Here is a 23389-nt window from a genome sequence, read left to right on the forward strand (position 1 = left end):
CAAGGTGACCAGCAAGGGGAACTTCATGCGCCAACTGCAGGAGGAAGGGCCTAACAGCAAGGGGAACCACCAACCTCCTATGGTCTCCTTCTGTAGACTCTGTGGACTCACTATACAGGAGTCCACCTTCCCAATAAATCCTATGCGTCCCAGGAGGTTCACCCTCAAGCTGGGAGCAGGCCTGTCTCCTTAGGCCTTCCAGAGATGGGCACTCACGTTGGCCTTTACTGAATTCGTCCCTATCAGGACCTCCTTCAACTAACAAGTCTTTTAGTTCAGGATGATCGTTGGGGTCGAATACTTCAGGCATCGCCACCTCCTCGTCAGGCCCAGGCGATTGACCAACTTCCTCCACCGCAGTGGTAGGCGAGCTCGGGGGAATATTCTCTTTCCCTCGTCGTGACTTGTCGACTCCTTTCGCCTTGGGTTTCCCCTTCGGCTGGGGCGGTGTATTGGACTTGGCCAATGCTGCCCGTGCTTGAGACCGTGTGTAGGGTCTTTCGGCAGTGTCTCCTACGAGCCCTAAAGCTCTGAAATCATTACCTAACAAGACCTTTCCCGGGACGTTTCTCTGAATGCTCACTGGAATCCTGACTGCTGTACCATTTAAAGTAAGATTTACAGGTATTACTGGAAACATACGGAGGGGGACGTCAGCCAACTAAGTGGGCATCAGAGTAGCTCTGGCAACTTCCTCTGAGTCTACCAAGGTAGAATCCACTACAGTGCGTCTGCACCCACTATCCCTAACAGCTGGAGTATCTACTCCATTGATCCGCACACTGGCCCTCATTACAACTCAGGCGTTAAGGGTTAACGCCACCGTTAACCCTTAACGCCTGATTCCCACCTTAACGCCTGCTTTTTGCAGGCGTTAAGTTCCATGGTGCTAAGGCACCTTGGTGCTAATTACGGCACCGTAATTTACGGTGCCGTAATTAGCGCCTTCCCCACTCCCATTATGCCCTATGGGGCAAAAATGGGAATGGGGAAGGGAAAATGGGAAATGGGGATTTACCGCCCCACTCACCTTGTAATGGGGCGGTAAATCTGCCATCCACCATGGTGGTAAAGTTGGTGCACTTAGCACCTCAGTTGTAATGAGGGCCACTGTCTTTAAAGTAGTGCTTGGTATTATCCGGAATCCTAGCATAAGCCTCTGCGACTTTAGGCTCCCAGGAACCCAGGGACACTAAAACTACCTCAGCCTCTATCCCGCTGGGAAATGAGTCTGAGAAGAAGGATGCTCCTGTAATCTCTTCTTCCTCGTAGGAGGAGAAGGCCAGATTAGCGGAGTGGACCCCCAAAGGTCTAACCTTACAACGGGGATCCCCCTTCACGTGGTCAGTTGCTCCACAAGCAAAACAAGATCCATTGGGTCTGTTTACATAGGGAGGCTTATTGTAACCAGAGTTTTGTTTCGGAGGCTGACCTCCACTACCCTGTGAGTTCTCTTGTGTCCTACCCTTATTTTTCTTTTTGTGGCCCTTATGGGAAGAAGATTTAGCAGATTCTCCACCCTCCATATCTTTGGACTTTTTCCCTTCCTCCTGCTTACCAGGATGAGTTTTGTCCTTATGGGACACTCGATGTGACACCCATAAGTCTGCTGCAATGGCCAGCTTCTTAGGATCTATCTCCTTCGAATCGGCCAAATGCTGCTTAAGCTCCGGGGAAGAAGAAGCAAAAATGTGTTCCAGCATGACGAGATTTATCATGCCTTCGAAGGTAGAAACCTTATAACCTTCGACCCAGCCAGTTAAGTTTTTCAAGGATTCAGTGACATAAGATACCCAAGTACCACCTTCCTTTTTCTTATACTCTCTGAAACGTTTCAAATATTGGGCCGGAGTCTTCCCAAACTTTAAAATGAGAGTTTGCTTTAACATTGCGAAATCAGCTCGCTCAGCCTTCGACATTTCCATAATGGCACTACAGCCAGAATGGGGCAGTCTGCTGAGTAACCAGGCAATCTTATCAGCATTGTCAACTTGTTGAACTTCGCATGCATACTCAAACGCATTCAGCCAGTCCATAATGTCATTCCTTTCTTCATACACACTGAGCAGATCTTTCGGAAACCGTGGATGAGAGGAGGCCCCAGACCCATGTCCAGTACCCTTGGACCCATTTGCAAACTGAAGCTTGGCCAGTTCCAACTGGTGATCCCTCTCTTTCTGTTTTTCTGCCTGTTCGATTTTTAGTTTGGCTATGCTGAATTCAAGCTCCTGCTGCCTAAACCGCAGCTCTTGCTTCTTGAATTCAAGCATAGCCTCCCTATCAGCACTGGCAGAGGAAACATTAGACATCTCGTCCTCCCTGTCCTCGTGGTCGCGATGGATCAGTGCGGCGGCAGAACCGTCGGTTCTACCAGTGAGAGCAGCCCCACCACCTTCCGCACTGTCCTCAGAAGTGATAGCGTCAAGCTGCGCTTCTTTCCACGCCACGATTCTTTGGATCATTTCCAATTTCGTGCCTTGAGAGGAAACACCTCTCTCCGCACACATCTTTTTCAATGTTTCTGATTTGGAAGCATTTAAAGTTAACAAGGTATTTGTTTCCATACTGTTAGATAGGACTATGGCCTTTTTAAAGTTATACTACAACAATTCACTACGTGTCCTGGTTGGAATAACCTGAAATGCCTTAGTTCATGCGCAACACTGGATACCTTCAGTCGTATCCCACCGCTGACACCAATTTGTTAAGACGGATTTCTGAACTCTGTCCTGGTGGCGCAGAAGTTCAGAATGCCAACCTAATTACTTGGAACAGGGTAACCTCTGGACGAGCCAGACCAATCAAGGTAGCGATCGCGGCGGTCAAGACTAGGTCTCAAGAGGGGTGAGGGTGACTGAAAGCCCGCAATGAGCACACAAAGCAAGATCACTTACAAACTACTCCAAACAGGTGATATATAAAAAAATATATACACATTTATTTTAAGGCCTTTAAAACAATGACCGTAGCGAGAAAATCACAATATAACGATAGTAAACCAACACATACCATATCAACACAATATATATATATACAAATACGACAGTCGCAAGCGTTATATGCACGAAATGTGTAGTCCACCTGCAAGGGAAGGAAAACAGGCAGTGCGATACAATGCTTTAGACTCAGTTCGTCTTCAGAGGCACCTAACTAGATGGAAGTCCGAGCCCTGCGAAGAGTGGAGCCTTGTGCTCAAAAGTACCTGCACACGCTGGTGCCAATGGGCAAAAGGAGAGTCTCTTCTAAGGAAATCAGGCAGTTCAGTTCAGTGCACAAATGAAGGAGAACAAGTTCCGCGACTCAAGCGCAGCCTCCACAGTGGGCAGAAGCAGAGCGCGAGTACGGCAAAAGGGTGCTGTTTTACACAGCGGGGAAAAGCAATGGGCTCCTGCAGGAGGGCGACCAGATCCTAGCTAAACTACTCACCGGTCCCCGATGCAAGCAGACCCAGGCTTCTCCGCGTCAGTTTCAGCAGCTGGCAGGTTCAGAAGAGCAGGGAACGCCTCGTCGTCGTGTTGAGTAAAAAGACGTCCCAATTGAAGAAACCTGCACAGTTTTGTCACCACAGCAGGGCAATGGAGCGGCCGTGTGTATCTGAGCCAAATGTACACTACTCACTTCCGACCTGGGAACGCCAAGTGTACGAAGCGTGTGAGAGTGACAAGGACTCGAAATACTACACAACCTGGCGGCGGTTACAGAGCAAGACTCCCGTGTAAGCTGGTCAGTCAGCTGGATGGCCCAGAGACGCTTCCGAAGGCTTACTGGTAGGAGATGGTGAAGATGCCGAGAATAGCTGTTCCCGCTATTCCAAAGGGTCGAAGTACCAGTACAGGCCTTCTGGTTCGATCAAAGGTGAAAGGGGTTTCACAAGGCGACAGCAGTGCAGAGGAGAAGTCCTTCAGCGGGTCACCAGCGATTCCTCGGTCCAGCCTCTTGGTTGCAGGATACTTGGCTCCTGTATTCCTTCGTTCGTGAGAACTCAGGAGATCGACATGGTAGTGGTGTTTCCAGCCCCCTCTTATCCACGGTTCCCTTCGCGCCAAAACGGAGGGGACCCAATGGGAGATCCGCTCATCAACACTCACACCATTCGTGGACCAATCACGGACCACGGTGGTCCCAGGCATTCACACCACCCTAGACTCTCTGGCACCCAGAATGTGTATTGGGACCAGACATCCCAGCCCACATCCTGGAGGCACACAAAAGACATGTAGAAGCCCGCGAAAGCATCCGTGTTTCGCGGGAAAGTACATGCCCAAATAAGGAAGGCCCCGTGTCGGCTCGACCTGGGGAAGGTGAAGGGAGCAAGACGGTCAGCGGACAGGACAAAGGAGCCTCGTGGTCTGGCCATTTTGGGAGCCAGGCCACCATTTTGGGTTAAGCGCGAGAAACCCGCTTAGAACGCCAAAAGGAGCTCAAAATACAAAGAAACGATCGCTGCCACCATTCCCGTCCCTGAATCACTTGCACCGATCAGATACAATCCTAAACGAGTATCTAGGGCCCGTAGAAGGCTAGAGACCCAAGAGAGCTGTAACTTAGCTTACAGTGCCCTCTTGTGTCATGTTGCACGAAAGCCGCAACATGATAAAAGAAACTACGGGAAACAGCGTTCCCCGGTACTGACTGTCTTAAGGGCATGTCAGTTTCTCCGTAAGAAGGAGCGAAAGCCCAGAGGAGTGCGGCAGGAGGCTGCACTTCTCTGGCAAAGTCAAGAACAAGGTGAAAACCAACAGCAAAACATTTAGGGGTTGCCACATGGAAGGAAAATTACCTACAATTACGGAATCTTTCCTAACAATATGTCAGGATGTGGTAGCCTGGACCTTCCTTGCCCACATTTTAAGCACGGGGTAAGGTGGGATCTTGGAGCACAGCACACACTCCAGCTTCTCCAGCACAAGTCGACAGTTCTGTTCCAGTTTATCAGGAGTCTCAATGACAAAGTCTCGTCTCTCTTGAATGGCTGTTGCCTTCAAGGGCCTGAAATATTCAAGCAATAAAAAAAGTTTCTTCAACAAATGAAAGGTTGTTTCCTGGTTTTACTTAAGGTGAGGGCTCTTCACCCCTGGGTCCCCCACTTCTGGGCGCTGACCTCTGTTCCCCATAGTGTTGGTTGATTGCTCTTCACCTCTTGGATCTCCCTCTTCCGGGCTTGAATTCTAAAACCTTTCCTTTCAATATCAAGGCCTTCAGTGGATGGTTTTCTGGTCCTGAGGGCCTGATAGGTTTACCATACTAAAAACTAACAAGCACAAAGTTCTGTTTTACGAATTTCATGGGTGATGGCTTCACCCTTGGGTCCCCCTCTTCTGGACGCATACCCTTTCTCTACGTTCAGCCTCCCTCCACCGGGTACACTCCGGCTTTTCTTAGGTGATGGATTCACCCATGGATCTCCCTCGTTCGGTGTCAGACACTTCTCAAATGTCAATGGGCCTCATTACACGTTAGGTGGTAAGGGTTTACCGGTTAGGGCACCGGTACCGGTAAACCCTTTCCGCCTTACTACGAGTTCCCTTTGCGGGACCCGACCTTAACGGCTGGTTTTACCAGCCGTTAAAGTAGGGTGCTGCAAAGGGACCTTGGAGCTAATTATGGTACCGCAATTTGCGGTACCCTAATTAGCACCTTCCCCATTCCCACTATGCCCTATGGGGGAAAAAATGGGAATGGGGAAGTGCCTTGGTGAATGGGGAATTACCGCCACCGCTCACCTTGGAGTAGGGCGGTAGTTCCGCCATTCACCAATGCGGACACGGTAAAATACCGGCGGCAACCATGGCGCTAATAGCGCCATGGTTACCGCCTACCGTGTAATGAGGCCCAATGTCTTTTTGAACAGTTCATCATGGACATCCCTCGGCCGGGTTCACATTTGCCGACACACTGTTTCTTGGGACTTTAGACTTGCTGCCTTCTCCTCAGCATCCCTCAGTTGGGTTCACTCTTGCCAACTTCACATTCATAACTGTTTGCAGGATTGCTTTCTCAAGTTTGTAGGTCATAGGCTTTCGACTGCACAGTGATTTTGCTTGACCTCCTGTATGACCACTTTGACCTAATTTGGCGGCTCTCCTACGACCTTCTGGTTTCTGTAGTTTTACTCCGATGGGAATCAACCAGAGTTTCTTGGAGCAGCATCCACATGGTGCCGGTCCCCCTCTGCAGCGGTCTCCCCATTACACGTTTTCAGTTCTTTGAATTTTCTCACTATGCCTCTTTGCCACTTTCATTTACCAAAGCCAGGTTTTTATCAGCTCTCCCCTCGACACACCGGCTCTGATGAACCGCTTGGCTTCCCTCTTTACTGGAGTCAAGGCCGGTACCATGGTAGCAGGAGTTTCCCTCACTCCTGCTTATCAGCGTCAACATGCTCCATGTACCGTTTACATCTGTTGCAGCACACTTGTACTATTGTCCTAGGTTTTACAATCCCTCTGCTGAGGTTTCGCAGGCCTGGGTCAGAAAGGGTAAGGTCGTTTCTCACCTTGTCAATCTCTCGATAATCGCCACCTTTCTCTTCCTCTTGAACTACCGGACCTGAATAACTGTCTCATTGTGCGGTCTGCCTTGCTTGTACTGTGCTCTCTTGCTCCACCTTTTATCCTTGTGGAGGAAGTAAAAGGGCCGTCAGGTGTGTGTGATTCTGATCAATTGAATGTCTTTGCCTGACCCTTGTATTGGGACTTGTCCGGTAAATGGCTCTGGTGTTAGTCCATTCTATGGTGCGGTGTGAAGGTTTTTGTGTCGGAAAAGGGGGAGGCAGTAGTTTTAAATGTCCTACGTGGTAGGATGGGGAAAAGGTGCTGAAAGAAAGGGGATACTACGTCTCACCCATCGGTGTCCCACTCCCACTCCCTGAGGTCCCCCCCATCCAGGTTATCCTCCCTCACTGGTCCACTCCCAGGTACTGGATCCAATAGCAATGGCCGTGTCCTGGCCACGTGGATGGCAGACCCCCGGGTCCTAGCCAGGGAGTCACCTTCAGGTTTCCCACACTATTCATGGGAGTAAAAATTCAGTGAGTGTACAGAGCATAGGAGGTGGCAAGAGGGAGTGCCCTTCAGGAGCAATAAGGAGTAAAATAGGTGGAAGAAGATTGTTTCCCCAACCTAGAGCCACATTTTGCATCTGTCATCATGGAGAAGGTGGGGGAAGGCAGTGGCAGAAGCAGCTTTTGGAGTCCCGTGAGGGGAGCATGATATCTTGATATGGCAACTCCATTTCAGTGGTGACAGGTGATTTGTTTAATTACAGGGGTTTATCATTTCCCTAAAAATAGCACAAGTGACCACGCATAGGTGACACAGCCCAAACCAAGGTAAGAAGATTAGGGGATGCTTCCTCCCCACCAAAGAAATGGTGCAATTTATAACTGTGTTTTTCAATTAAATATATAAGACACCATACAATTTACAACGAGTGCTGTAGTTTAACACAAGAACAAATCCAATAGACCGATGTCTGGTCACCAACACAACACAGAAAGTGTTTACCATCTTTTTGTAATGCCTGGACCCACTATATATTGCCACTCTGAAACCTTTTTAAGATGGTACCCACAATATATGCAATCACTGCCACTGTAAAAAACATGTGAGCAATGTTGGTAACTATTATATTGGCCAGCATTACCCTGAAACAAACCTGTCCATGCTGTCTGTGCCCAAACTACCACTGTATAGAAAACGTTCATCATGCCTGTGTGCACAATGTATATATGAGCATGATCCTGTAAAACTCTTTTTTGTGTGTTGTGTGTACCCAAATATCTTCCATAATTGCCACTGTAAAACACTTTCCTGATTATGCCCACAATAGGTGCCAGCATGCTACTGTAAAAAATATTCATTGTGTCTGGGTCCACAATTTATGCCAGTATTGCCCTGTAAATAACACATATTCATGTTGCCTTTGACACATGTTATGTAATGTTACAGGGATGTTATGATGTGCCAAATCACCACTGTAGTGGTTTCAGTGCTCCTTATGTGTCTGGAAGTAGGCATACTGTGCCCGCACCTGGGTTACCCAAACACTGTTCTGCAGAGGAAAAGGTGAGGGAGAGGATTAAAGGATGGGAAAAAAGGTGAAAAGCCACAGACATAAAAATGGGGTGATGATAAAGATTAAAGGGAAATGTGTTATGATAGATTTGTGTATGTTTCTCCGTTAAGGTGGGCCATAGATTCTTATTGTAGAAAGGATGGTATGCACTAAGCCTGTAAAAAAAAAAAAAATTGAATTCAGTTTATGAATAACACATCCAAATGAATAATTCAGTACTCAACAGTTCATTCAAATTCCCCCACCCCTCAATCGAGAAGCGAGTTTAGTTATTCGTAGCAGTTCTAGGTTCCAGTAGTGTCTTTATTCTTTTTAACTAAAACCCTTAAACCTAGTTGTAGTTGCAGTCTTGGGTAGATTAATAGGTTAAACACAGAGGTCCTGATTCATTGAAGCATTTTATAATGGCGCAATCCATCGGAAAATGCTCCATGAATCAGGCCCAGAGTCTTCGAGGGCATTGAAAGTCTGATAATTTTAAGAAGGTGGAGAAGTCAGCGTTTAGCGTGAATGTCACTTGTTTCATGGCCATGATGTTGCTGAGGCTCTGGATCCAGTGCTGGTATGTTGGAATAAGGCCTTTCTTCCATAATCTCGCTATCTATAGTTTTGCAGTATTCATGAGGGTATAGCATATTTTGCAAGCCCTGGCACTCATTTCTATGTTCCCCTGTCAATCTGGCCTATTAGAACCTACTTATGACACAGTCATGTCGTACTCCCCATAATGCCGTTAATTGAGCTCAGAATCTTTTTCTAGTAGAACTGTGGCCTGGGGCAAGGCCACCACATGAGGAGCATGTCGCCTTACCCCCGCCTTACTGTTTGCGTCACGAGTGATGATGATTTGTTATTTAACTACTTGCATTTGTTGAACTAATCCAGAGCAAGCTCCATGGCAGTGTGCTCTATGGCACCCTCTGTTATCTTTTTCATTTTTGTATACAACATACATCTTTTTTTTCCTTGCAAAGAGGTGCACCAAGCTTTTTTTTTCCTTAGAGGATTATTTTCTATCTGGTTGGTTGTCTGGAGGTTTACCTTACCCTAACATTTTAGCTCAGAGTACTGATGCCCACTCGGAACATCCACCCAAGCCATGTCCCCTGTGTGCATCTTCCGAACATAGACACACCCTTCCCAAGCTAGGAAATGTAAAGCATCAGCATACCCAGGCATTGCAGTATGAACCATTAGGAGTGGGTGGTTTCAGCCCATAATTATGCTTTTTCCAAATGACTTGCTGTAGGCAAAAGAAGCAAGAGGCAGAAAAAAGTGCAAATGAGTGATGGGGAACTTGGGAGCAATTTAGCATCAACAAGGGGAAGCTTGTTTTTGGCACCTCTGGGGCACTGTAGCATTTCCCTGTTACTGGGGTGGCATGCAGTGGTATAGTTGGAGCCAAATGTGTGTTTATAGTGGAGTGCACACTTGGAACACAAGGTGCAAGGGAGCCACATGGGGGTTGACATAAGGCGAGGTGGATGGAAGTGGGTAAAAGAGGTGTGTGCTTTAGGCCCAACAAGAGGATGGGATGGGTGTAGTTTGTATTGGTGCTCCACGGGTATTGGAAGCATGTTCCTGTATGAATAGGGGGTGCAGTGGCACAGTTATTGTTTCCAGACAATGGGTATCAAAAGATGTGTAGGGGCTCCAAATTAGCTTATTTAGGGTCTTTGCATAAACTTATATGACAAAAAAGGGCTTTGGTATTAGAGGGCATCATGTTAAGTTATTGTAAAAGAAGAAGCCAGAAGGAAGTTAAGAGACACACGTTGTGATGTTCAATATATGAATGTTCACAATTCTAATGTGTGGATCCATATCATGCATTTTTTTTCCAGTCCTGGACAGTTTGCCATTAAACACTTCTAGGGGCTTCTAATTATCTAAGATAAGGCACAGTGAGATCAACAAAATTCTCTCCAAAAGCAACATTTTTGATTAAATGGCGAAGCTGGGATTTGAGACAAGTCTGCAACTCAAGCCCTTAAGCACATATCTTTCCATCTTTAGTTGGAAGAAATGTTGTTTATGGCAAGTCTTTTGCAACTTTGGTTTGAAAACACCACTGGATTGTATTGAAAACATTGCGATTGTGTTTTGCTAACTAAAGGTCAATGTTGTTTTCGTAGCATTTTCATGATTGATTTTTTTGTTTATGTTACATATATTTTTTTCGTATTGTTCAGAACAGGAATATGCTTGTAATTCAGGAGCACCAGTGCAGTATTTCACTATGGTGTGATCAAAGAGAGACTATTTGACAGTATAGTCTTGAGGCAGCGAGAATATGTAATTTCAATGGACCTCAATTGTTACCAACATTACCACAAGACTTAAACCAGGGAGATCAACCTCCCCAGGATAGGAAGCTCTCTTCACACATTCTTGGAGAATCATTGTTGGTATACATGTATCAGCTGGTGCCTGAAGGGCCCCCGCGAGTGCAGGCTCCAGGGGTAGGGCCACGTCTATTTTAAGGAAATCATACAGTGAAAACAGACACAAGTGATCACAATTCAAGGGTGTTTCTCAAACTGTATGCAGGTTGTAAAAATGCCTAATCTAAACCTAAATCTAAGAGGGGAGCAAGCATTTGCCATCAAATGAAAATAAGGCAGTCCTAGTGGCATCGTGTCAAAAATAAAAAGGGCCTGTACTAAGAAATGTATTGCCAAACCTTTCAACTAATACAAAAATGGTGTGGGATAGTTCTCAGGAAAAGAAGGAAGTGTTCGTAAATAATATGTGTTAAGACGGATTTCTGAACTCTGTCCTGGTGGCGCAGAAGTTCAGAAGGCCAACCTTATTACTTGGAACAGGGTAACCTCTGGACGAGCCAGACCAATCAAGGTAGCGATCGCGGCGGTCAAGACTAGGTCTCAAGAGGGGTGAGGGTGACTGAAAGCCCGCAATGAGCACACAAAGCAAGATCACTTACAAACTACTCCAAACAGGTGTTATATAAAAAATATATACACATTTATTTTAAGGCCTTTAAAACAATGACCGTAGCGAGAAAATCACAATATAACGATAGTAAACCAACACATACCATATCAACACAATATATATACAAATACGACAGTCGCAAGCGTTATATGCACGAAATGTGTAGTCCACCTGCAAGGGAAGGAAAACAGGCAGTGCGATACAATGCTTTAGACTCAGTTCGTCTTCAGAGGCACCTAACTAGATGGAAGTCCGAGCCCTGCGAAGAGTGGAGCCTTGTGCTCAAAAGTACCTGCACACGCTGGTGCCAACGGGCAAAAGGAGAGTCTCTTCTAAGGAAATTAGGCAGTTCAGTTCAGTGCACAAATGAAGGAGAACAAGTTCCGCGACTCAAGCGCAGCCTCCACAGTGGGCAGAAGCAGAGCGCGAGTATGGCAAAAGGGTGCTGTTTTACACAGCGGGGAAAAGCAATGGGCTCCTGCAGGAGGGCGACCAGATCCTAGCTAAACTACTCACCGGTTCCCGATGCAAGCAGACCCAGGCTTCTCCGCGTCAGTTTCAGCAGCTGGCAGGTTCGGAAGAGCAGGGAACGCCTCGTCGTCGTGTTGAGTAAAAAGACGTCCCAATCGAAGAAACCTTCACAGTTTTGTCACCACAGCAGGGCAATGGAGCGGCCGTGTGTATCTGAGCCAAATGTACACTACTCACTTTCGACCTGGGAACGCCAAGTGTACAAAGCGTGTGAGAGTGACAAGGACTCGAAATACTACACAACCTGGCGGCGGTTACAGAGCAAGACTCCCGTGTAAGCTGGTCAGTCAGCTGGATGGCCCAGAGACGCTTCCGAAGGCTTACTGGCAGGAGATGGTGAAGATGCCGAGAATAGCTGTTCCCGCTATTCCAAAGGGTCGAAGTACCAGCACAGGCCTTCTGGTTCGATCAAAGGTGAAAGGGGTTTCACAAGGCGACAGCAGTGCAGAGGAGAAGTCCTTCAGCGGGTCACCAGCGATTCCTCGGTCCAGCCTCTTGGTTGCAGGATACTTGGCTCCTGTATTCCTTCGTTCGTGAGAACTCAGGAGATCGACATGGTAGTGGTGTTTCCAGCCCCCTCTTATCCACGGTTCCCTTCGCGCCAAAACGGAGGGGACCCAATGGGAGATCCGCTCATCAACACTCACACCATTTGTGGACCAATCACGGACCACGGTGGTCCCAGGCATTCACACCACCCTAGACTCTCTGGCACCCAGAATGTGTATTGGGACCAGACCTCCCAGCCCACATCCTGGAGGCACACAAAATACATGTAGAAGCCCGCGAAAGCATCCGTGTTTCGCGGGAAAGTACATGCCCAAATAAGGAAGGCCCCGGGTCGGCTCGACCTGGGGAAGGTGAAGGGAGCAAGACGGTCAGCGGACAGGACAAAGGAGCCTCGTGGTCTGGCCATTTTGGGAGCCAGGCCACCATTTTGGGTTAAGCGCGAGAAACGCGCTTAGAACACCAAAAGGAGCTCAAAATACAAAGAAACGATCTCTGCCACCATTCCCGTCCCTGAATCACTTGCACCGATCAGATACAATCCTAAACGAGTATCTAGGGCCCGTAGAAGGCTAGAGACCCAAGAGAGCTGTAACTTAGCTTACAGTGCCCTCTTGTGTCATGTTGCGCGAAAGCCGCAACATGATAAAAGAAACTACGGGAAACAGCGTTCCCCGGTACTGACTGTCTTAAGGGCATGTCAGTTTCCCCGTAAGAAGGAGCGAAAGCCCAGAGGAGTGCGGCAGGAGGCTGCACTTCTCTGGCAAAGTCAAGAACAAGGTGAAAAACAACAGCAAAAAGTTTAGGGGTTGCCACATGAAAGGAAAATTACCTACAATTACGGAATCTTTCCTAACACTCGCCGGTCCAAGTTACCTTCTTGGGTTTCTTCGGAGTTGTGAGGGCAGTCAGAGGAGCAGCTATGGTGCCATAGTCTGCCACAAAATTGCGGTAATACCCCGTGAGTCCTAAGAAGGTTCTCACTTGGGTTTGCGTAGTGGGGGTAGGCCAGTCTTGTACTGCTTGTACTTTACTGGGTAGAGGCTGTATCCTCTTTCCACCTACTTCATGTCCAAGGTAAACCACTGAGCCTTGTCCAATCTGGCATTTACTAGCCTTTATGGTCAGGTGTGCTTTCTGAAGAGCCTGGAGCACAATCCCGAGGTGTTTCACATGGTCTTCCCAGGTGGCACTGAAAACTGCTATATCGTCCAGATATGCAAGACAGAATTCGTCCAACCCATTCAACACATGATTCACAAGCCTCTGGAAAGTGGCAGGTGCATTCTTGAACCCGAACGGCATTACCCGGAATTGGTAAAGGCCGTCTGGAGTAGAAAATGCTGTCTTCTCCTTGGCATGTTCTGCTAAAGCTATTTGCCAATAGCCAGCAGTGAGGTCAAACATGCTGAGGTACTTGGAGGCACCCAAAGTATCCACCGGCTCATCTGTTCGAGGCAAGGGGTGTGCATCTGTCTTGGTGACAGCATTCAGAGCCCTGTAATCCATGCAGAACCTCAATTCAGAAGTGCCTGCCTTTGGAACCAAAACCACAGGGCTGGACCACGGACTACTAGAGGGTTCAATCACCCCAAGGTCTAACATCTTGTTGACCTCGGTCTTAATATAAGACCGTATTTTGTCTGACATCCTGTATCCCCTACTTTTGGTAGGTACACTGTCTCCTGTGTCAATGTTATGTTTGCACCAAGGTGTCAAACCAGGCGACTGTGAAAACAGGGGGGAAAACTGCCTAAGCAAACTTTTCACCTCAGCCTGCTGATCAGAAGTCAGGTGAGGGGCCACTCGGACACCCTCAAAGGAGCTATCTGAAGGACCGCTTTGGAACAGGTCAGGGAGAGGTTCAGACTCCTCTTCCTCAACGTCTGAAGCCAGTAGCAGTGCTGCGATTTCGACTCTTGGGACAAAAGCCTTCAGCCTATTCACGTGAAACACTTTTGGAGCCTGTCCAGGCCTTCCAAGGTCCACTAAATAGTTAACCTCACCCAGGGGCTCCACCACTGTGTAAGGGCCTGACCATTTGTCCTGTAAAGCTCGAGGCCTTATGGGATTCATGATCAGGACTTGCTGACCAGGTGAAAGTTGATGAGGGAAGCTTTCTGGTCGTACCAATGTTTCACCAGCGCTTGTCCTGCCTTCAATTTATCACTAGCCAAGCCCATCAGAAGTACCATCCGTTTTCTGAGCCCTAGCACATAATCAACTACGTTGGTAGTAACAGGGGGAGTGGGCATCTCCCATCCCTCTTTGACGATGGCTAAGGGTCCCCGTACGGGATGACCGAACAGAAGTTCGAAGGGGCTGAAGCCAACACCCTCCTGTGGTACCTCTCGGTAGGCAAACAGTAAGCATGGTAAAAGAAGATCCCATTTTCTTCTCTGAGGCTCCTCCAGAGCCCCAATCATGCTCTTTAACGTTCTTTTGAAACGTTCCACCAGACCATTGGTCTGGGGGTGGTATGCAGAAGAGAACTTGTAGGTGACCCCACATTCTTTCCACATAGCCTGCATATACTTCGACATAAAGTTGCTGCACCGATCCGACACAACTTCTTTAGGGAAGCCAACCCTAGTAAATATGCCGAGTAAAGCTTTTGCAACTGACTTGGCAGTTACAGTTTTCGATGGGATGGCCTCAGGATACCTGGTTGCATGGTCGACCAGCACCAGGATAAACCTATTGCCCGAGGATGTTTGCGGGTCAAGGGGACCAAAGATGTCGATCCCTACCCTTTCAAATGGTACCCCCACAACTGGGAGCGGTACCAACGGAGCTTGGATTGTCGCGCCAACCTTACCAGACAACTGGCAGGAGGTACAACTCCTGCAGTGACTTTCTACTTGCACCCCCATCTTGGGCCAGTAGAAGTGCATGGATAACCTTTGCTTGGTCCTCTTCATACCAAGGTGACCAGCAAGGGGAACTTCATGCGCCAACTGCAGGAGGAAGGGCCTAACAGCAAGGGGAACCACCAACCTCCTATGGTCTCCTTCTGTAGACTCTGTGGACTCACTATACAGGAGTCCACCTTCTCAATAAATCCTATGCGTCCCAGGAGGTTCACCCTCAAGCTGGGAGCAGGCCTGTCTCCTTAGGCCTTCCAGAGATGGGCACTCACGTTGGCCTTTACTGAATTCATCCCTATCAGGACCTCCTTCAACTAACAAGTCTTTTAGTTCAGGATGATCGTTGGGGTCGAATACTTCAGGCATCGCCACCTCCTCGTCAGGCCCAGGCGATTGACCAACTTCCTCCACCGCAGTGGTAGGCGAGCTCGGGGGAATATTCTCTTTCCCTCGTCGTGACTTGTCGACTCCTTTCGCCTTGGGTTTCCCCTTCGGCTGGGGCGGTGTATTGGACTTGGCCAATGCTGCCCGTGCTTGAGACCGTGTGTAGGGTCTTTCGGCAGTGTCTCCTACGAGCCCTAAAGCTCTGAGATCATTACCTAACAAGACCTTTCCCGGGACGTTTCTCTGAATGCTCACTGGAATCCTGACTGCTGTACCATTTAAAGTAAGATTTACAGGTATTACTGGAAACATACGGAGGGGGACGTCAGCCAACTAAGTGGGCATCAGAGTAGCTCTGGCAACTTCCTCTGAGTCTACCAAGGTAGAATCCACTACAGTGCGTCTGCACCCACTATCCCTAACAGCTGGAGTATCTACTCCATTGATCCGCACACTGGCCCTCATTACAACTCAGGCGTTAAGGGTTAACGCCACCGTTAACCCTTAACGCCTGATTCCCACCTTAACGCCTGCTTTTTGCAGGCGTTAAGTTCCATGGTGCTAAGGCACCTTGGTGCTAATTACGGCACCGTAATTTACGGTGCCGTAATTAGCGCCTTCCCCACTCCCATTATGCCCTATGGGGCAAAAATGGGAATGGGGAAGGGAAAATGGGAAATGGGGATTTACCGCCCCACTCACCTTGTAATGGGGCGGTAAATCTGCCATCCACCATGGTGGTAAAGTTGGTGCACTTAGCACCTCAGTTGTAATGAGGGCCACTGTCTTTAAAGTAGTGCTTGGTATTATCCGGAATCCTAGCATAAGCCTCTGCGACTTTAGGCTCCCAGGAACCCAGGGACACTAAAACTACCTCAGCCTCTATCCCGCTGGGAAATGAGTCTGAGAAGAAGGATGCTCCTGTAATCTCTTCTTCCTCGTAGGAGGAGAAGGCCAGATTAGCGGAGTGGACCCCCAAAGGTCTAACCTTACAACGGGGATCCCCCTTCACGTGGTCAGTTGCTCCACAAGCAAAACAAGATCCATTGGGTCTGTTTACATAGGGAGGCTTATTGTAACCAGAGTTTTGTTTCGGAGGCTGACCTCCACTACCCTGTGAGTTCTCTTGTGTCCTACCCTTATTTTTCTTTTTGTGGCCCTTATGGGAAGAAGATTTAGCAGATTCTCCACCCTCCATATCTTTGGACTTTTTCCCTTCCTCCTGCTTACCAGGATGAGTTTTGTCCTTATGGGACACTCGATGTGACACCCATAAGTCTGCTGCAATGGCCAGCTTCTTAGGATCTATCTCCTTCGAATCGGCCAAATGCTGCTTAAGCTCCGGGGAAGAAGAAGCAAAAATGTGTTCCAGCATGACGAGATTTATCATGCCTTCGAAGGTAGAAACCTTATAACCTTCGACCCAGCCAGTTAAGTTTTTCAAGGATTCAGTGACATAAGATACCCAAGTACCACCTTCCTTTTTCTTATACTCTCTGAAACGTTTCAAATATTGGGCCGGAGTCTTCCCAAACTTTAAAATGAGAGTTTGCTTTAACATTGCGAAATCAGCTCGCTCAGCCTTCGACATTTCCATAATGGCACTACAGCCAGAATGGGGCAGTCTGCTGAGTAACCAGGCAATCTTATCAGCATTGTCAACTTGTTGAACTTCGCATGCATACTCAAACGCATTCAGCCAGTCCATAATGTCATTCCTTTCTTCATACACACTGAGCAGATCTTTCGGAAACCGTGGATGAGAGGAGGCCCCAGACCCATGTCCAGTACCCTTGGACCCATTTGCAAACTGAAGCTTGGCCAGTTCCAACTGGTGATCCCTCTCTTTCTGTTTTTCTGCCTGTTCGATTTTTAGTTTGGCTATGCTGAATTCAAGCTCCTGCTGCCTAAACCGCAGCTCTTGCTTCTTGAATTCAAGCATAGCCTCCCTATCAGCACTGGCAGAGGAAACATTAGACATCTCGTCCTCCCTGTCCTCGTGGTCGCGATGGATCAGTGCGGCGGCAGAACCGTCGGTTCTACCAGTGAGAGCAGCCCCACCACCTTCCGCACTGTCCTCAGAAGTGATAGCGTCAAGCTGCGCTTCTTTCCACGCCACGATTCTTTGGATCATTTCCAATTTCGTGCCTTGAGAGGAAACACCTCTCTCCGCACACATCTTTTTCAATGTTTCTGATTTGGAAGCATTTAAAGTTAACAAGGTATTTGTTTCCATACTGTTAGATAGGACTATGGCCTTTTTAAAGTTATACTACAACAATTCACTACGTGTCCTGGTTGGAATAACCTGAAATGCCTTAGTTCATGCGCAACACTGGATACCTTCAGTCGTATCCCACCGCTGACACCAATTTGTTAAGACGGATTTCTGAACTCTGTCCTGGTGGCGCAGAAGTTCAGAATGCCAACCTAATTACTTGGAACAGGGTAACCTCTGGACGAGCCAGACCAATCAAGGTAGCGATCGCGGCGGTCAAGACTAGGTCTCAAGAGGGGTGAGGGTGACTGAAAGCCCGCAATGAGCACACAAAGCAAGATCACTTACAAACTACTCCAAACAGGTGATATATAAAAAATATATACACATTTATTTTAAGGCCTTTAAAACAATGACCGTAGCGAGAAAATCACAATATAACGATAGTAAACCAACACATACCATATCAACACAATATATATATACAAATACGACAGTCGCAAGCGTTATATGCACGAAATGTGTAGTCCACCTGCAAGGGAAGGAAAACAGGCAGTGCGATACAATGCTTTAGACTCAGTTCGTCTTCAGAGGCACCTAACTAGATGGAAGTCCGAGCCCTGCGAAGAGTGGAGCCTTGTGCTCAAAAGTACCTGCACACGCTGGTGCCAATGGGCAAAAGGAGAGTCTCTTCTAAGGAGATCAGGCAGTTCAGTTCAGTGCACAAATGAAGGAGAACAAGTTCCGCGACTCAAGCGCAGCCTCCACAGTGGGCAGAAGCAGAGCGCGAGTACGGCAAAAGGGTGCTGTTTTACACAGCGGGGAAAAGCAATGGGCTCCTGCAGGAGGGCGACCAGATCCTAGCTAAACTACTCACCGGTCCCCGATGCAAGCAGACCCAGGCTTCTCCGCGTCAGTTTCAGCAGCTGGCAGGTTCAGAAGAGCAGGGAACGCCTCGTCGTCGTGTTGAGTAAAAAGACGTCCCAATTGAAGAAACCTGCACAGTTTTGTCACCACAGCAGGGCAATGGAGCGGCCGTGTGTATCTGAGCCAAATGTACACTACTCACTTCCGACCTGGGAACGCCAAGTGTACGAAGCGTGTGAGAGTGACAAGGACTCGAAATACTACACAACCTGGCGGCGGTTACAGAGCAAGACTCCCGTGTAAGCTGGTCAGTCAGCTGGATGGCCCAGAGACGCTTCCGAAGGCTTACTGGTAGGAGATGGTGAAGATGCCGAGAATAGCTGTTCCCGCTATTCCAAAGGGTCGAAGTACCAGTACAGGCCTTCTGGTTCGATCAAAGGTGAAAGGGGTTTCACAAGGCGACAGCAGTGCAGAGGAGAAGTCCTTCAGCGGGTCACCAGCGATTCCTCGGTCCAGCCTCTTGGTTGCAGGATACTTGGCTCCTGTATTCCTTCGTTCGTGAGAACTCAGGAGATCGACATGGTAGTGGTGTTTCCAGCCCCCTCTTATCCACGGTTCCCTTCGCGCCAAAACGGAGGGGACCCAATGGGAGATCCGCTCATCAACACTCACACCATTCATGGACCAATCACGGACCACGGTGGTCCCAGGCATTCACACCACCCTAGACTCTCTGGCACCCAGAATGTGTATTGGGGCCAGACATCCCAGCCCACATCCTGGAGGCACACAAAAGACATGTAGAAGCCCGCGAAAGCATCCGTGTTTCGCGGGAAAGTACATGCCCAAATAAGGAAGGCCCCGTGTCGGCTCGACCTGGGGAAGGTGAAGGGAGCAAGACGGTCAGCGGACAGGACAAAGGAGCCTCGTGGTCTGGCCATTTTGGGAGCCAGGCCACCATTTTGGGTTAAGCGCGAGAAACCCGCTTAGAACGCCAAAAGGAGCTCAAAATACAAAGAAACGATCGCTGCCACCATTCCCGTCCCTGAATCACTTGCACCGATCAGATACAATCCTAAACGAGTATCTAGGGCCCGTAGAAGGCTAGAGACCCAAGAGAGCTGTAACTTAGCTTACAGTGCCCTCTTGTGTCATGTTGCACGAAAGCCGCAACATGATAAAAGAAACTACGGGAAACAGCGTTCCCCGGTACTGACTGTCTTAAGGGCATGTCAGTTTCTCCGTAAGAAGGAGCGAAAGCCCAGAGGAGTGCGGCAGGAGGCTGCACTTCTCTGGCAAAGTCAAGAACAAGGTGAAAAACAACAGCAAAACATTTAGGGGTTGCCACATGGAAGGAAAATTACCTACAATTACGGAATCTTTCCTAACAATATGTCAGGATGTGGTAGCCTGGACCTTCCTTGCCCACATTTTAAGCACGGGGTAAGGTGGGATCTTGGAGCACAGCACACACTCCAGCACAAGTCGACAGTTCTGTTCCAGTTTATCAGGAGTCTCAATGACAAAGTCTCGTCTCTCTTGAATGGCTGTTGCCTTCAAGGGCCTGAAATATTCAAGCAATAAAAAAAGTTTCTTCAACAAATGAAAGGTTGTTTCCTGGTTTTACTTAAGGTGAGGGCTCTTCACCCCTGGGTCCCCCACTTCTGGGCGCTGACCTCTGTTCCCCATAGTGTTGGTTGATTGCTCTTCACCTCTTGGATCTCCCTCTTCCGGGCTTGAATTCTAAAACCTTTCCTTTCAATATCAAGGCCTTCAGTGGATGGTTTTCTGGTCCTGAGGGCCTGATAGGTTTACCATACTAAAAACTAACAAGCACAAAGTTCTGTTTTACGAATTTCATGGGTGATGGCTTCACCCTTGGGTCCCCCTCTTCTGGACGCATACCCTTTCTCTACGTTCAGCCTCCCTCCACCGGGTACACTCCGGCTTTTCTTAGGTGATGGATTCACCCATGGATCTCCCTCGTTCGGTGTCAGACACTTCTCAAATGTCAATGGGCCTCATTACACGTTAGGTGGTAAGGGTTTACCGGTTAGGGCACCGGTACCGGTAAACCCTTTCCGCCTTACTACGAGTTCCCTTTGCGGGACCCGACCTTAACGGCTGGTTTTACCAGCCGTTAAAGTAGGGTGCTGCAAAGGGACCTTGGAGCTAATTATGGTACCGCAATTTGCGGTACCCTAATTAGCACCTTCCCCATTCCCACTATGCCCTATGGGGGAAAAAATGGGAATGGGGAAGTGCCTTGGTGAATGGGGAATTACCGCCACCGCTCACCTTGGAGTAGGGCGGTAGTTCCGCCATTCACCAATGCGGACACGGTAAAATACCGCCTACCATGTAATGAGGCCCAATGTCTTTTTGAACAGTTCATCATGGACATCCCTCGGCCGGGTTCACATTTGCCGACACACTGTTTCTTGGGACTTTAGACTTGCTGCCTTCTCCTCAGCATCCCTCAGTTGGGTTCACTCTTGCCAACTTCACATTCATAACTGTTTGCAGGATTGCTTTCTCAAGTTTGTAGGTCATAGGCTTTCGACTGCACAGTGATTTTGCTTGACCTCCTGTATGACCACTTTGACCTAATTTGGCGGCTCTCCTACGACCTTCTGGTTTCTGTAGTTTTACTCCGATGGGAATCAACCAGAGTTTCTTGGAGCAGCATCCACATGGTGCCGGTCCCCCTCTGCAGCGGTCTCCCCATTACACGTTTTCAGTTCTTTGAATTTTCTCACTATGCCTCTTTGCCACTTTCATTTACCAAAGCCAGGTTTTTATCAGCTCTCCCCTCGACACACCGGCTCTGATGAACCGCTTGGCTTCCCTCTTTACTGGAGTCAAGGCCGGTACCATGGTAGCAGGAGTTTCCCTCACTCCTGCTTATCAGCGTCAACATGCTCCATGTACCGTTTACATCTGTTGCAGCACACTTGTACTATTGTCCTAGGTTTTACAATCCCTCTGCTGAGGTTTCGCAGGCCTGGGTCAGAAAGGGTAAGGTCGTTTCTCACCTTGTCAATCTCTCGATAATCGCCACCTTTCTCTTCCTCTTGAACTACCGGACCTGAATAACTGTCTCATTGTGCGGTCTGCCTTGCTTGTACTGTGCTCTCTTGCTCCACCTTTTATCCTTGTGGAGGAAGTAAAAGGGCCGTCAGGTGTGTGTGATTCTGATCAATTGAATGTCTTTGCCTGACCCTTGTATTGGGACTTGTCCGGTAAATGGCTCTGGTGTTAGTCCATTCTATGGTGCGGTGTGAAGGTTTTTGTGTCGGAAAAGGGGGAGGCAGTAGTTTTAAATGTCCTACGTGGTAGGATGGGGAAAAGGTGCTGAAAGAAAGGGGATACTACGTCTCACCCATCGGTGTCCCACTCCCACTCCCTGAGGTCCCCCCCATCCAGGTTATCCTCCCTCACTGGTCCACTCCCAGGTACTGGATCCAATAGCAATGGCCGTGTCCTGGCCACGTGGATGGCAGACCCCCGGGTCCTAGCCAGGGAGTCACCTTCAGGTTTCCCACACTATTCATGGGAGTAAAAATTCAGTGAGTGTACAGAGCATAGGAGGTGGCAAGAGGGAGTGCCCTTCAGGAGCAATAAGGAGTAAAATAGGTGGAAGAAGATTGTTTCCCCAACCTAGAGCCACATTTTGCATCTGTCATCATGGAGAAGGTGGGGGAAGGCAGTGGCAGAAGCAGCTTTTGGAGTCCCGTGAGGGGAGCATGATATCTTGATATGGCAACTCCATTTCAGTGGTGACAGGTGATTTGTTTAATTACAGGGGTTTATCATTTCCCTAAAAATAGCACAAGTGACCACGCATAGGTGACACAGCCCAAACCAAGGTAAGAAGATTAGGGGATGCTTCCTCCCCACCAAAGAAATGGTGCAATTTATAACTGTGTTTTTCAATTAAATATATAAGACACCATACAATTTACAACGAGTGCTGTAGTTTAACACAAGAACAAATCCAATAGACCGATGTCTGGTCACCAACACAACACAGAAAGTGTTTACCATCTTTTTGTAATGCCTGGACCCACTATATATTGCCACTCTGAAACCTTTTTAAGATGGTACCCACAATATATGCAATCACTGCCACTGTAAAAAACATGTGAGCAATGTTGGTAACTATTATATTGGCCAGCATTACCCTGAAACAAACCTGTCCATGCTGTCTGTGCCCAAACTACCACTGTATAGAAAACGTTCATCATGCCTGTGTGCACAATGTATATATGAGCATGATCCTGTAAAACTCTTTTTTGTGTGTTGTGTGTACCCAAATATCTTCCATAATTGCCACTGTAAAACACTTTCCTGATTATGCCCACAATAGGTGCCAGCATGCTACTGTAAAAAATATTCATTGTGTCTGGGTCCACAATTTATGCCAGTATTGCCCTGTAAATAACACATATTCATGTTGCCTTTGACACATGTTATGTAATGTTACAGGGATGTTATGATGTGCCAAATCACCACTGTAGTGGTTTCAGTGCTCCTTATGTGTCTGGAAGTAGGCATACTGTGCCCGCACCTGGGTTACCCAAACACTGTTCTGCAGAGGAAAAGGTGAGGGAGAGGATTAAAGGATGGGAAAAAAGGTGAAAAGCCACAGACATAAAAATGGGGTGATGATAAAGATTAAAGGGAAATGTGTTATGATAGATTTGTGTATGTTTCTCCGTTAAGGTGGGCCATAGATTCTTATTGTAGAAAGGATGGTATGCACTAAGCCTGTAAAAAAAAAAAAAATTGAATTCAGTTTATGAATAACACATCCAAATGAATAATTCAGTACTCAACAGTTCATTCAAATTCCCCCACCCCTCAATCGAGAAGCGAGTTTAGTTATTCGTAGCAGTTCTAGGTTCCAGTAGTGTCTTTATTCTTTTTAACTAAAACCCTTAAACCTAGTTGTAGTTGCAGTCTTGGGTAGATTAATAGGTTA

The sequence above is a fragment of the Ambystoma mexicanum genome, chromosome 5p, assembly GCF_040938575.1.
Source record: "Ambystoma mexicanum isolate Mex_15411 chromosome 5p, UKY_AmexF1_1, whole genome shotgun sequence".
Lineage (NCBI taxonomy): Eukaryota > Metazoa > Chordata > Amphibia > Caudata > Ambystomatidae > Ambystoma > Ambystoma mexicanum.